At 42.0% G+C, this 16,426-nt stretch overlaps 1 protein-coding gene across 1 annotated transcript in view; it reads right to left on the bottom strand.

The window, feature by feature from the left end:
* FABP12 (fatty acid binding protein 12) overlaps nt 1-14,525 on the bottom strand; it is a 29,224-nt gene extending 14,699 nt beyond the window's left edge. Inside the window, exon 1 of the mRNA XM_008535209.2 lies at nt 14,319-14,525. The gene's annotated coding sequence lies outside the window, so the exon portion shown is untranslated. The remainder of the gene's footprint in view (nt 1-14,318) is intronic.
* Nucleotides 14,526-16,426: the final 1,901 nt, after the last annotated feature.

Raw genomic sequence — 16,426 nt, 5'->3', positions numbered from 1 at the left:
TGACAACATGGATGGACCTTGAGGGTATTGTGCTAAGTGAAATAAGTCAGAGGGAGAAAGTCAAATACAGTATGATCTCACACATAAGTAGAAGATAAAAACAATGACAAACAAACACATAGCAACGGAGATTGGATTGGTGGTTACCATAGGAGAAGGGGATAAGGGGAAGGGCCAAAGGGGTGTTAGGCTCACATGTGAGGGGATGGACTATAATTAATTTTTGGGTGGTGAACATGATGTAATCTACACAGAATTCGAAATATACTACAACGTACATCCGAAAGCTATATAATGTTATAGTCCAATGTTACTGCAATAAAATAAATAAATAAATTAGAAATAGGGCCTTTGCAGATGTAATTAAGGTTTTCAAGATGAGATAGTCCTGGATTTCACTGGACATCCAATGACACATGTCCTCATATGAGAACGAGAAAGAAATTTGAGACACAGAGACACAGGAAAAGGCCACGTGAAGACCAACCAAGGCAGAAATTGATCGGCTCTGATAAGCCAAGGAATACCAAATACTGCCGGGAGCCACCAGAAGCTAGAGAGAGGCATGGAATCGAATCTTCTCCAGAGCCTCTGGTAGGCTGCCAACACCTCGATTTCACACTCCTGGCCTTCCAAACTGTAAGGGAATAAAGTTCTCTCTAAGCCGGCAAGTAGTGACAATTTGTTATGGCCGCCCTAGGAAACTGATAAAGGGAGAAACTAATTTTTAAAAATCTTAGGCCACTATAAAATAAGAAGTTTATTTCATTGGGCAAAATAGCATTTAAACTTATTAGAAACTGTCTTTATTTCACTGGATTTTTTGATCAGTTAAAAGTTATCATCATATTTACCAAAGATAGAGATAACTTCTATAAATAATAAGTAATCACAATAATAGAATAAAAGGCTGAATAATAATAGTAAACAATAGTATAATTATATAATAAAATTATTTAAATTAAAATTTTTTTCTGAAGTTCATGTAAGAAAAACACTTTCCTTATTTCTCTACTTTTTTATCTTCTCCCCACTCCACCCCCCCCATCAGTTTTCTTTTGAAATATTCAGAATCATACAACTTCTTTTGGGTGAATATTAAAGGTTTTAAGATTTGGACAATGAAATAAATTCCTTGATGCTGGTAAATAGTCCTATACTGTGCTTTGCTCTGTTTCAGAATTTCAGCAGACTGCTCACTTTGAGCTGGCCTTGGGTTAAGTGCTGTCTGCTTCCAAGCAAGCCTGTGATTCAGACAAATCAAAATAACAGAGGGACTTCCTGGAGGGATGAATAAAGACAGCAAGGTCAGGGCCAGGCAGGCTGAAGGCCTATGATTCAGACCCCGCTGCGTTCCCAGGCTCCCCTGCCCTTCTTTTCCCACAGCTGGAGCTGTTTGAACCCCACCTGCTGCCTTAGCATTGTCCCCAGGCTGCAGTTATGCATTCACCAGATTATTGCAAAGTAGCATTCACCCAACTGGTTCCCAAGCTTGACTTGCATTTGTAAAAATGCCAACTCGTGTGTGCCACCCTTAGACTTTTTCCCTTGGGATTGCCAGGGACCAGACCCGGCAATACAAATTTTTAGAATTTCTCCCAGGTGATTCTACTCAAGTCTAGGGCTCAGCAATGAAAGACAAATGCCCTAGATTAGTAGCTCTCAAAGCGTGGTCCCTGGATCAGCAGCATAGCCAACACCTGGGACCTTGTTAGAAATGCAAATTCTTGGGCCCCATCCCAGGCTTGCTGAAGCAGAAGCTCTGGGAAAGGGACCTTGTGCTCTCTTTTAACAAGCCCTCCAGGTGATTCTTTTGTGTGCTCAAATGTAGGAACCCTTGCCCCACTTAGACTCACTTTGAAAGAATAGAGCGTGGAAGGTGAAAAATAGTAATTTTAGAAACCCGGTGGACATCACCTTAACCACGTGATCAAGTTCAAAATGCCCTGTGTTAAGCCTGCCGATGTCGTGTGCCCCCGATGCGACTCAGTGAGAAGGCACTTCACCTCTATGGTCTTCTTGCCAAACACTCAAACCCAAATCTAATCATAAAGAAACATCAGACATGTGAAGATAAAATTGAGGGACATTATACAAAATACTCTTCAAAACTGTCAAGGTTGGGGCCCGGTCCGTTGGTGCAGCAGTTAAGTGCACACGTTCCACTTCGGCGGCCCCGGGGTTTGCAGGTTCAGATCCCGGGTGCGGACATGGCACCGCTTGGCAAGCCATGCTGTGGTAGGCGTCCCACGTATAAAATAGAGGAAGATGGGCATGGATGTTAGCTCAGGGCCAGTCTTCCTCAGCAAAAAGAGGAGGACTGGCAGCAGATGTTAGCTCAGGGCTAATCTTCCTCAAACAAACAAACAAAAAAAACACAAAAAACTGTCAAGGTCTTGAACAAGAAGGAAAAACTGAGACTGTCACAGATTGGAGGAAACTAAGGAGACAACTAAATGCAACACGGGATCCTGAATTGGATCCTAGAATGAAAAAGGACATTAGTGGAAAAACTGGAGAAATCTGAAGAAAGTCCATAGCTTAGTTACCTGTATTGTACCAGCATTCATTTCTTAGTCTACAAATGTACACCGTCATGTAAGATGTCAACATTAGGGAAAGCAGCACCAACAGTATATGGGAACTCTCTGTCCTATATTTGCAATTTCACTATAAATCTAAAATTTAAAAAAATTTAAAAAATCATATAAATAAGAAAACAAAAAATAAGACAAAAAGAAGTGCAGTCCACAGATCGGTAGCATCTGTGCCACCTGAAAGCCTTTAGAAATGCCGATGATCAGAACCCATGCCGGATTTGCTGAATCAGAATCTACATTTTTCGAAAGATCCTCAGGTGAATCATTTAATGTACAATAAAATTTGAAAAACCCTGCTCTTGACCAAGAGCCCGGGATATAGCATGAGCTCATTGTCTAGGCCTGAAACATATGCCAGTTTTTATTTTATAGCATCTGCCTGCTTCTTAAGACCTCAGGCTCAGTCTTCAACCTAATCCAGATGGCTAACTTTCTGTGCCACTCTTAGGGCTCAGACCTTACACGGTAACACCTCCGAAAAGACTCAGACTCAATCTTGTGTTTGTGAGACATTTTCTTCCTTAGAAGAAGGGAGTCTTGCCTTTGAGCCCTAACTCTGCGCCTGGGACCCTGCTACCTGCCACAGACTCCACTTTTGCTGAGAGCCAACCTGCCTTGTATTTTAAATGCTGCCTCCTAAAAGCCTTCTGTCACGCTGTTCCGTGCACCTCCCATGCTGATTAGAGCTAGGATTTCCACGTATTGTCACTATAAACTCAGCTGTTGTGCTCTATTTGCCAGATTCAACCACGCCTGGAAATATCTAGAGATAGGATGACAGGTGCAGAACTTGCTTCTCCATCAAATGGCTCAACAAAAAGGGCAGGACTTCCAGAGGCCCCAGTGTTTACAAAAGAAAACAGTTTCAACAAGATCTACCATCAGAGGTAATGGCTAGGAGCCACCAGAGGCCTGGGAATAAAACTAGAAAGGTAAACAATTTTCTCTGGGCCAGATGTTTTACTTTTGTGTCATCGAAGTCTCAGAAACAAGTATCTACCGATTCTATAAAGACAGTTTCTTGATGGGGTATTAGAAAATCCAGCCAGATTATTGAAAACGGATGTTTCCCCTGGACCTCTTGGCACTGACCGTCTTTTGGGGAAAAGGATTGAAGCGAATTGCTGAACATTAAAATTCAGGAGAAATTACTCCTTGAAAACATGCCGGGCCCAGTCTGCCATAAGGGAGACCCGGACTTCTTGCTTTTTGTAGGGAACCACTGGGCACTCACCTTGGGGCATCTTGACCAGTGTCCTCCTCAGGAAACACGATCTGAATTGGACCATGGCACACAGATTTTTCAGGGAAGAGTTGCACCAACACCCAAATGATTTGAGAGCAGCTGAGGCACCCCTGCAATGATCTGAATGTCAGAACCAAGCTGGTAAGTGAGGTGTGGGGAGAAGTTTGTAGGATTCCACACCTCTCTGAGCCATGAAAGAACGCTGAATGGGACGGGATGTCCCACAAGTCTACAGGTGGTAGGTAGGTCATGGGCGACCCAAATACAACTCTCTGGGAGAACTTAATGTGGTCAAGTTGCAGTGACCCGGAAACGTGCCTTTGAGCCAACACACTCCATACTCCATAAACGCACCCATTTCTAACCTTTGTGAGTCTTATTTCGTTTAGTCTCCACTTTTGAACAACTCTAATCTTGATGCTGATGAACTGAAAGAGATGTCCCCACATTTTGATCAGATAGACAAGATATTATCATCTGTTGTAACATCAGTGACTCCTTGTACAACTGGGGAAACAGAAGAGGTGGGGAGGAAGGAAGCCAGGCCGCCTGATGTCACTCACCCAGGCTGCAGTGGAGAGGGCAAACCGCACCCAAACATGGACAGGGTTGACTTCAGTGTCAACTGTAGGAAGAAAGTCCACTATTCTATCAAAAGGCTTATGGAATAAATGATGTAACATCATCTCCAATTAAGATATTCAAGTTTAAAATTTTGACATTTTAGAGTTTAAAAATTGCGATGAAATATATGGTAATGAAAAACATTGTCACGGAAGGCAGAGCGTTTAGATCCTCGGCTTTGTGATCGTAAGTGTATGTTATAAAACTAATTTGCTGTAGGCTAGGCAGTATGTGAGTAATTTATCCTCCTCATATTAATATCAACTGTGAAATCTAAAGTGAATGATGACATTCCAGGAACAATTGCATATGATAATTCTTTGGCAGGTTCGGGCAATGTGGAGTAGCTGCCATAAGGGAATACATCATCTCACGCTATTTTAATGATGATGGCTCCGCTGGGAAGGAACATAAGGGAGGAAATGAGTTTAGTGTCTGGCCTCTGGTTCAAGTCCAAGTGAAGATGAAAAGCAAATACTATTTTGAAATTAATTTAGGGGATTGTTGGTAACAGATAAGGAATTATGTTTCAGGGGTGTCTAAAAACAAACACCAACAATTTTGAAAAGCAGTGAAATTTCCTCATTCATTGTTCTATGGGCATATATATTATATACACCCTGATCAAAAATGTGAAAAAAATTACATAATAAAATGACTGGAATTAAATGCGCTAGGTTAATGGTGAGTGTGTTAGATGATGGGACCAAGGGAAAGTTAATTTTTTCTTTCTTCCTACTTCTCTATAATTTCAATTTGTCTGAAATTTTCCTGTAATTAAAAGAATAAATTCTATTTAAAACATACAGCACAAAACGACAAAGACTGTATGATTCTACTCATATGAAGGATCAAAAGTAGTCGAAATCATAGAAACAAGGTAAAAAGGTGGTTGCCAAGGGCTGAAAGGAGAGAGGAGGGAGTTCCAGGGTTGGGGGAGGTTGGCGTAGAGTTTCAATGTTGCAAGAGGAACAGGTTCTAGAGATGCATTGCAAAACAATGCGAATATACTGACCGCTATGGAACTGTACACTTAAAAATGTTCAAGATGGTAAATTTAACGTTATGTATAAATAACAATACAATACAGCATGGGTAATAATAACACAAGAAAGCTAAAAAAAATGTAAAGTACACTCAGCAAGGACTTGTGAGACTGAGAAGAGATGGGAGTTAAGGTCAGAAAATCGTCTAAAGTGACTTCCTGATGCTGCTACCGTGCAAGAAATAGTGCCCACAGGAAAGGCAGCAGCGTGGTAGGAACAAGGAGACACGAGTTCAATTTAGACGGCCAGTGTCTGTAGCATAGCCAGTTCAAAGTGTGCAATAGGAAGTTGAGTATGCAGACCTGGAGGAGAGGAAATGAAGATCTGGATCAGAAAAAAAGACTTAGTGATCTGGAGTGAACGATATCACTCTAGATTAGAGTGTAAAGCAAGAGGGACAGGCATAGAGCTGTGTGAAAACTAGCAAATAAAAAACAAACAGCAGGGTGACTGAGAAAGGGGGAGGGTATTCGTTTCCTAGGTCTGCTGTAACGACACACCACAAATTAGGTGGTTTATAACAACAAAAATTTATTCTCTGACAGTTCTGGAGCCAGAAGTCTGATGTCAAGGTGTCAGGAGCAACGGGTTCCCTCCACAGGCTCTAGCAGAGAACGCTTCCCTGTTCTTCAAGCGCTGGGTGGCTCTAGGTGTTCCCTGGCCATGGCTGCCCTACTCCAGTCTCTGCCTCTGTCTTTGCATGACCTTCTCACCTGTGTGTGTGTGTCTTTTCCTCTTCTATCTCTTATAAGGAAGTTTGTCATTGGCTCTAGAGCCCACCTTGGAAATCTAGGATGATCTTATCTGGAGATCCTTAACTACATGTGCAAAACCCTTTTTCCAAGTAATACCACATTGCCAGACTCCAGGAATTAGGATGTGGACATATCTCTTGGGGGGCTACCATTCAACCTGCTATAGGGAGAAGGCCAGAAAATTGTGAGAACTATAATGGAAAGGGTCTCTCTGCATGGGTTGGGAAATGAGAAGTCCTGCGCTTAAAAGAAAGAAAAAAGATCTGTTTAATTTTGTATAACACACTTTTTTCCAAATGCATTTGGCACTCTCTTCCTTTAGTGTAAATATAGAGATGAATAAGACCCAATCCCCACTGTCATGAAGCCCAGTGGGGAGGAGAGCATATAATCAAAATAATTGCAAGGCACTATTTAAGGGCTACAACAGAAAAATGTTCAAAGTATCATGAAAGCCCAGTGAGAGGGAAAAGTAATTTTCTACAGGATCAAAGAGTTTGCTAAGTGGAAACTCTGGCCAAAAGAAAAGGGGAGGGGGTAGCTAATTTCAGGAAGAAGTTTCGTGACCACTGGCTTCGAGTCCAGGAAGTGCTTATGGAGTCTTTAGGGAAGAGTGAAAGATTGGGTGACCCTCGAGAGTAAGCTCGAGGGCAAAAGCGAACAAGAGGTTGTGTAGTAGCAGCTGGGACTGTGGGTAGAAGATCTGGTCTTTACCTTTGTGTCACACTCTGATTGTGATCTGGAAAATTAAAGGCAGTCCTTGTGTGGGAAAAGAAATGGGTGCTAGTTGCCATAGAATTTAAGGAATCATTTGGGGCTCTATGAGGTGAGACTCATTCACTGTGAGCACAGGCTTTCGGAAGATATCTGAAAGAAGGACAGTTTGGCACAGGTGGGGACTAGGAACGGGGAGAATCGTCAGAAGGAACGTTCTTGCAGTAAATCAGAGGGGAAGGAGCAGCGAGCAGGGGAGAGCCGTGCAAATGAACAACGCACTGGGTATAGGAAGGGGGCTCTAGGAGAGGCAAGAAGCAAAGGTGATCGCTAGACTTGTCCGCTTGGGAGAATGGACAAAGAGGGAGACACTGAGAGAAGAGACGGCTGCGAAAGGAACTGGAGAAATAGAGTTCACCATCCGTTCCGCAGACGTCAGATCTAAACAGCTCTACAAAGCTAACAGTTAAAAAGCATGTTTGGTGCAGCTCGCTTGGTGGCAAGCCTGACCTGCATCAACGTGAGGCCATTTGTAATCTGTATGTATCTTCTTTAGAGTGAATAAGCGCATTTTGCTGAAGAAATACTGTATTTCGTTATGGGTGTTGCCCCCATAATACACGGCGTATCCCTCATGTTATCTTTCTCAGCACTGATACACGTCTGAAACCAGATGTTTCTGATTCCAAGCCCCAAGTGTTTGGAATAAGTAGTTTTTACACCTGTAATGAGTCTAGTTTGAAAGGCGCATTTGAGGTGTTCAAAATGAACAGGTCCTGTACATAGACTAAAGGTGTGGAAAAAAACCTCTTCCAGTGAACTAGAGTAACTTCTACACCGTGGGAATTTTAAATAAAATGTCAAAATAATCCAGAAAAAATAATTCTCCACACAGAAAGAGCTCTTAGTTAACGTATCGAAGCAAATTCCACAGTAAGACTAAAATTTAAGGTCTAGGGTATATGGCGGAACTGCATGCAGATTTTCCTTACCATTTTCCATCAAGCAGACTTCTGTGTGCAAATGTCAGCAAGTAAGCTTTACATATTTTGTTGTCTGTGCTTTATGTTTTTCCATCTTAGCTATTATTGAATCGGATCAGTCCAACACAGACAGCTGCCTGTCTTCGCATGCCCTCCTTGAGTCACGGAACACACAGATTTCTCTTTTGACACTAGGCCCTTGGAGGAGAAGCATTTTTCCTCAGGCTATTTTTACTTGTTCAAACAGATTTACAAGGGTTATTTGCAAAAACTCACTTGTTCCCTTTATGTTTATTTTCTGAGTAACGTGAAGAAAGGGGGGAAAAAAATCAGAATTCCCAGGCTGCAGATCTAGAGAGAAAAGAAGCAGAAGTTGAACGATTTGCTACAATTTATAAGTAGGAGTAGTCGTTTGCCAGCTCACCAAGTCCTGACACATGGACCAGGCTTAATTTAACATCATGAACGTGGAAGAGCATGTTACCAAAGCACGTGTGTGTACACACACATGTACACACGCATATACACAACGTAGACAACTTAGGAGACAATTCAAAAACGTGTTTCTCTCTTCCTTCCCTCATTTCTCCCCTCCCCCATTTAGCCTTAGCACTATGCACTGACTTTTAATGTCTCTGGGATTCAACGAAAATCAACTGTGTAATTGCAAGTAGAGCTTGGGACCAGATGAGTTCATTTGATCACATTCCAGTTTCATAATTACCACACATACATTTTAATGAGAGAGAATGTGCGTAAATTATAACTGCTTCTCTTTTCATTCAGCAGGTACTGGCAGAAATATTATAGCATAAATAATTGCAACATATCCTGGGATAACACTTACTGTCTTATCTCTGCCCCAGAGTGAGGTCGTGGAATCCGCAAGGTCAGCAATTAAAATGAGACATTATCACTTTTTAGGCCCAGTTCATATCACTCAATACTGTATCTATTGCTTAATTTTCTATATCTCATTCATTTACTCAACACACATTTCATGCGCACTTTGTTACTGTGCTCACAGAGTTCCTGCTAGTGTCAGAAACAGGGCAAGAACACAAATTTTGAAGGGAAGGGAGTTAACGTTTGATGAGCATCTCCTACCTGACAAATATCTTTTATCATCTCATTTGTTCTCTAAAACCACCCCATCCATATAAGCATTGTTACCTCCATTTTATAAATGTAGGAAACAGGTTTAGAAAAGTGAGAGAACTTTCACAGAGCTCAAACAGCTAAAAAATGGTGAAAACAAGATTCATTCCATCAAATACTTATTGGCCACTTACCATGTGTCTGGTACTGCCCTGAGATACACCATGATACAAATGGACAAAGGTCTTCCCCTCTCTTCTCTTTCTACTATAACTGGGGTTCTCGACCCTGGTCGAGAATATGCTAGAATCACCTGGAGAGCTTCCAAAACATACCAGTGCTAGTGTCCACTCCTGGTGATCAAGTCAGCATCTCTGGAAGTTAAGCCCGAGATTAAGGATTTTTTAAAGTTTACCAAGCGATTCTAAAGTGCATCCAGGATTGGGAATCTTTTCAATTATTAGCTTGTGCTGTATACAAGGTTACCACCCTCAGAAAACTTACACTGCCGCAAAGTTAGAGAGAAATGCACACAAATATAGTATATTTGGAAAACAATCTTAAGGTAATGCATAAGGAAATTGTGTGTATATATTTAAAATATTAGAATTCACAAACAGAAAAATTACTTTTAGCATTGGGATGGTGTCATGGGCTGAATTATGCTCCCCCAAAATTCGTATGTTGAAACTAACCCCCAGTACCTCAGAATGCAACTGTATTTAAAGACGGAGCCTTTAATGAGGTAATTGAGTTAGAATGAGGTCATTAGGGTGGACCCTAATCCAATCTGACTGGTTTCTTTATAAAAAGAGGAAATTTGGACATACAAAGAGACACACAGGGTGTGCACACACAGAGGAGAGACTGTGTGAGGCAGTTAGAGAGTGGGAATTTGGAAGACATTGTTGGCAGGTGAAAAAGTGGTTGATCCTGGGGGGCAAAGAAAGTCTAGAAAGAGTATGATATTTACAGAGGGGAGTGACAATGTCAAGGAAATCTACAGAATTGAAATAGACAGCACCATGGTTCATTGTATGCATCAACATGGCTGAGCCACAGTGCCCAGATATTTGGTCAACCATTATTCTGGATGTTTCTGCGAAGGTGTTTTAGGAATGAGATTAACATTTATTGGTGGACTTCGAGTAAAGCAGATAATGTGAGTGGGCCTCATCCAATTGGTGGAAGGCCTGAGTAGAACAAAGACTGACCTTCTCCACACGAGAAGAAATTCCACCAACAGACGGCCTTTGAGACTTGACTGCTGCTCTTCCCTGGGTCTCAGCCTGCTGCCTACCCTGCAGATGTTGGACTTACCAAGTCTCCACGGTTATGTCAGCCAATTCCTTAAATCTCTTAATAGACCGATGGATGGTAAATACATACATACATGCATACACACATACACACATCTTGTTGGTTCACTTCTCTAGAGAACCCTGACTCATACAGAAGGAGAACTTGGAAAGATGCTGGAATGCATTGAAGGAAGGCCTTGATGAGCAAGCTAAAGAGCTTGATCTTTATCTCATTGAGACTGTTACTGAAAGTTCAGTCTCTGAACTTCGTGCCAATCCAAATAATGAGAACAGAGTTTTGGGTGAAAAGGAAAAAAAAAACCAGTTTTTATTTTCTTTGCCAGGAAAAGGGGCCATGCAGCAGGCTAGCACATTAAGACCTGGTGGCTCCCTGTTAAGAAGCTGGCAGGGGTTTTAAAACTTTGCCAGGAATGTGGCTGCCTGTAGTGAGGGGGAAGCCTGTGACCTTGCTGGTCAGCACTTTTCCACCAGGCTGCATGTGGCCTTGTGAGGCTGTTTGCAGGGAGGGAGAGGTGGTGAGATAAGGGAATCCATATGTGGATATTCTTGGTTGTCTGCCTCTGTGAAGGATGGTGGATTCTGGTGCCAGGAAGCCAACGAGTTGGGGTCTGGGAAGCTTCAGCTTCTTGATATACCCTGGACATCAATTTCTCTGTGATAACTTCAAAGGCCTGTGATTAGCCACAACTTTAGTGTGAGCCCAGAGTGAGGCCACATGCACTTTAACAGTTTGTAACTTCTATTTGGTTGTAAAGCTCAGGGAGCCAAAGTTTGAAGAAACAGATATCTACATATGAGTATAACTAAAGATGCAGGGGAAGGGCAAGAGTGCTTTTGGTTTTAACCCCATATATGCTGGGTTTAATGTAGGGGAACTGATATCAGGGCCAGTAGTTTTTTTTTTGTTTTTTTTTGTTTTTTTTTTGAGGAAGATTAGCCCTGAGCTAACATCTGCTGCCAATCCTCCTCTTTTTGCTGAGGAAGACTGGCCCTGAGCTAACATCCGCTGCCAATCCTTCTCTTTTTGCTGAGAAAGACTGGCCCTGAGCTAATGTCCACGCCCATCTTCCTCTACTTTATACGTGAGACGCCTGCCACAGCATGGCTTGCCAAGTGGTGCCATGTCTGCACCCAGGATCTGAATCAGTGAATCCTGGGCTGCCAGCCAAAGCAGAATGTGTATACTTAACCGCTGCAACACCAGGCCAGCCCCAGGGCCAGTATTAATTAAAAGCCTATAATAGGACCATACCAGTTTTCAGATAAATGAGGTAAGCCTTCAGAAGACACGTTTTGCCTTTGGCATCACCAACAGAACAAACACTAGCATAGAGTGTGAGTTAATCCCTTTTCTCCTTTTCTCTTTAGACTAACACCACAGAAAGAGGAGCAGCTATACAGAAATACATAACTTGCCAGAGAAGGATTAAAAAGCTTGCTAAACTGTGAATTTTCTTTGTTGCTATGCCAAGAAATCACCAATATATCACAGGGGTGAGGTGGAGGAAGAGGTGAGGTAGTAACGAAAATGAGGCTATGGATTTCAAATCTTTGACACAGATACCAAACCCAGTGTCATTTGCTGAGATGTTGAATCTGTCCTCTCTTGATGTAGTAACCATGAAAAATAGCTAGGAGTTTTAAGAAACAAAACAAATCAAGTTAGACTTCAAAGGATTCAAATGCAGAACACTAGGAGTTTTATAATGTCCATTTCTAACTTGATTTTCAAAGACTTCTGCTCACACACATCTTGTGTTCCTAATGCCATTGGAAGAAGGCCTAATTTGCTCCGGGACCCACTTGTTTGTCTTTCTGGCAATCCAGGGTATCCATAGAGTTCTCCTCCAACACCATGTTTCAAATGAATCCACTTTTTTCCTGTCAGCCTTATTCACTGTCCAGCTTTTGCACCTGTACATAGTAATGGGGAATACAGGGTTGTGGATAACCTTGGCCTTGGTCTCTAATGACACTTCCTTACACTTGATGATCTTTCCTAATTCTTTCATTGTTGCCATTCCGAGTCTCAGTCTTCTCTTGATTTCTCAGCTGCAGTCTTCATTTAAATTGATGACTAAACCAAAGGAAACAACATCTTTAACAATTTCAATGTCTTCATTGTCTACGTTAAAGTTGTGTAATTCTTTTGTAGTCATGATTTTTGTCTTCTTAATGTTCAAATGCAGTCCCGCTTTGGCTTGCTCTTCTTTCACTCTCATCAGAAGTTGTTTCAAGTCATTGCTGGTTTCTGCTAGTGAGATGGTGTCATCTGTATATCATAGATTGTTGACATTTCTTGTTGAAATTGTTGACAATTTTCACACCTCCTTCATCTGAGTCCAGCCCAGTTTTTCATGATATGTTCTGCGTACAGATTAAACAGAGAGGGAGATAAAAATGCACCTTGTCTGACATCTTTGCCTATAGGAAACTATCTGTCTCTGCATATTCTGTCCTGACAGGGGCTTCTTGTCCACAAGACACGTTACGCATCAGGACAGTCGGGTGCTAAGCCACACCCGTTTCTTTGAGAGCAGCCTACAGCTTTTCATGATTCACACAGTCAAAGGCTTTACTGTCACGTATAAAACATAGACTAACCTGAAATTCTTTGGAGCACCTCAGCAGCCAGCGAATAATCACACATAGATCTCATGTGCCTCTCCCTTTGCGAAACCCAGCTTGGAGGGCAGGCATCTCTTGCTTCATATAAGGTCAAAGCCTTTGTTGCAGCATCCTGAGCACCACCTTACTTGTATGGAAAATCGGAGCAATGTCCTATTGTTACTACACTCCTTGGCCGCTCCTTCCTTGGGGACTGGGATGTATATTGAGTGTTTCCAGTCCATAGGCCATTGTTCTGTTTTCCATATTTGTTGGCTTATTCGTCTTAGGAGTCTGCCAGATTCAGTCTCTGTGGCTTGAAACAATTCTATCAATATCCCATCTACCCCTGGTGACATATTTCTTCCCAGTGCTTTCAGGGCGGCTTTGCCTTCATTTCCTAGAATGAGGGGTTCTTCCTCATAGGAATCTTCTTCAAAGGAATCCGACATCCTTTTGTCTCTTCTGTGTGGATCTTCAGTAATGTTTCCACTTTCCCTTTATTTTCTCCTGATCAGATGGTGTGCTTCCCTGTTGGTCGTTCAGCATTCCTAATCTAGGTTTAAACTTCCCTTCGATTCCTTGAATCTTCTGGAAGAGACCTCTTGTTCTTCCTTTTTTGTTCTCTTTATCTCTCCGTGACAGTGGCTGAAAAACTGCTTTCAGGATTCTAACTCTGCTTTTTGTCACCTTTCACTTTTGCTTCTCTCCTGTCTTAACTATTTTTAGCATTTCTTCTGTCAACCACCTCGATTTTTCTTCTCTTTTTACTTCAGGCATTGCCTTTTTGCATTCTTCCTTAAAAATATTCTGGTTTCAGTCCATGGTTCTCCCGGTTCTCGGTCAGTTAAGTTTAACAATGCAAATCTGATTTTTATGTGGACTCTAAATTCATCGACAGTGTTGTTTATGTTGTATTTTGGCACTATGGTTCTTTCAGTGTCTTCCTCAGCTTTACTCTGAGATTTGATATTAACGGTTCACGGTCAGTTCCACAATCGGCTTCTGGTCTTGTTTTGGCAGAAAGAATGTAAATGTTAGGGGGGACACAATTCCATCCATAACAGTCGGTGTGTTCTCTAACTATTGTTTTTGGAGCTACCCAATATTCAGGAATCACAAAGTTAAGTTAAAGTATTTCTGAGAGGAGGGGTCGAAGTTAAGGGAACTCTCTTTCAAAAAGCAGATGAAATTAATCTATCATTTAAGTCCTAGGAATTATGCAAAATAAAAATGCATTACACAACTAAATTATTTTTTTCTCCCTATGATTATTCTAAATATATTGGATAAAAGAGGGGAAAAAAGCATTTTCCAACTCACCAAATCATTTCTATGTCCACAAAGTTTTCTACTTGCCGTTCTCCTCATGGCCTGAGCTAGCGTGCGGTGGCTGCCCTCCAAATGTTCCTTTCCTTCATCTATGTACGGATTTATTCATTCATTCGTAAATATTTGAAGGTCTGCTCTGGGCCCCTCACGTGCTAGGTCCTAGGAGACAACACAGAACAAGGCAGTCAAGGGTCCTGTGACACAGCTCTTTAACGCTGTGTGGAGCACAGACAAGCAAACAAGCATTAGCAGGAATCCGTGGGAAGGGCCAGGAGTGGTCTGAAGTGGGATGCTAGGAAGTGCAACACAGGGCCACCGAACCAATCTGTGGGATTCAGAAAAGGCTTCCCAGAGAAAACGATGTTTAAGCACTACCTGAAGAATGAATGGGAATTGCAAGAGTCGTTACAGGTGTGGTTTTAAGGAAATTAGGTGGCGTCCTAGGGCAATTGGAAGCTGTTGAAGAAACATAAACTGAGGAGTGACTCGATCAGATTAGGATTTTAATAAATTCACCCAGCCTACTCTGTGGGGAGGGTTGGAGGCTGGATGACAGGTGACATGTTGGAAGGTTGTTGAAGGAATTAAGAATGAATAATACTTGAAACTAGGGTAGTGGCAGTGGGGTAAAGAAAACTGTGACTTGGGGCTGGCCCCGTGGCCAAGCGGTTAAGTTCGCGCGCTCCGCTGCAGGCGGCCCAGTGTTTTGTTGGTTCGAATCCTGGGCGCGGACATGACACTGCTCATCAAACCACGCTGAGGCGGCGTCCCACATGCCACAACTAGAAGGACCCACAACAAAGAATATACAACTGTGTACCGGGGGGCTCTGGGGAGAAAAAGGAAAAAATAAAATCTTTAAAAAAAAAAAAAAAAAAGAAAACTGTGACTTGTGAAAAACTTAAGAAGGATTGCAAAGACCAATGCCCCATTTAAGTTCCATGGAGCACAGTGAGTTTCTTGCTTGTCTGTTTTGTTCACTGATGTATCCCAAATGCCATTCTCTAAGCTCACGGAGAACAGCAAAGATAAGGCAAGGGAGTGCCGGATTATCCAGACAGGACTGACTGTATTCTCCCACCAGATATGACAGTAACAATCGAGTCCATTTTTGAAGGCCTATCGTGTGCAAAGCACTATCCTACGTACCGTGCATATACAATGCTATTTCAGTCCTCACAAGAAACGTAAAGTAGAGAAACCAAGAAGCAGAGATTTGGGTCAATTTTCCTAAGGGTACACAGTACGTCAATGGCAGAATCAGGATTTGAACTCAGGCCTTTCTGATCTCAAAGCCCACCCTCTTCCCATTATGATGCTGAAATCCAATCTTATGCTCATCTCTCAGTAATAAGGTGGAACATCATTTTTTCCGGGGGGCACTTTCTACCCGTTCAGGGGCTGGTAAAGCAACCAACTGTGCTTCCCTGACGATTTACCAGCTTCGGGCACTAAGCCCAGCCACATCCGCAGGGCTGCGGGGAAGACCCAGTCTCGAGCCACAGTCCTGCATAAAGTGGTCCTGGCCTGCAGCCTAGATTTCTTCTGCAGAGTTTGAGGTGGAGTGAGGTCAGGGCAAACATTTTCATGTTTTCTTTCTATGAATCGCTTGGATGACAAATTTTACTCTCAAAATATTTAAAAAGTAATGAGGAAAACGGGTACTTCAGGCTCGATTCTGACTAAGAAGAGAGAATTGTGGGCTAAAGAGGGAGTCACATGGTCCTTGGGAAACAACAACCATGTGGTCTTAATTGTTTAAACAGCCAGAGAATAAAACTAGGAGTGAGTTATTGGTATGGTATAGGTAGTCAGATATTGTTCTGGGTGCACAGGACAAGACAGAATGTCCCATCCCTCAGACAGCTGACATTCTAAAAGGTAGATGACAAGAGACAATGAACGTGAAAGTTGGACAATCACCCTAGAGTTTAGAAAACCTAATTTTAATAATTTGGGGAAGATTTTTAAGATTCAAAGTCCTAATGCCAGACAAATCTGAATTTTCTTTTTCTTTTTTTTTAAATTAACAATACAGTACTTGATAATGGAAAACTACTTTTAAAGTGAAAATTTATTCAGTAACTGATAAAACTTCC

This window comes from Equus przewalskii, chromosome 8 (genome assembly GCF_037783145.1).
Source record: "Equus przewalskii isolate Varuska chromosome 8, EquPr2, whole genome shotgun sequence".
Classification (NCBI taxonomy): domain Eukaryota; kingdom Metazoa; phylum Chordata; class Mammalia; order Perissodactyla; family Equidae; genus Equus; species Equus przewalskii.
This window is presented reverse-complemented; position numbering and strand designations above follow the sequence as displayed.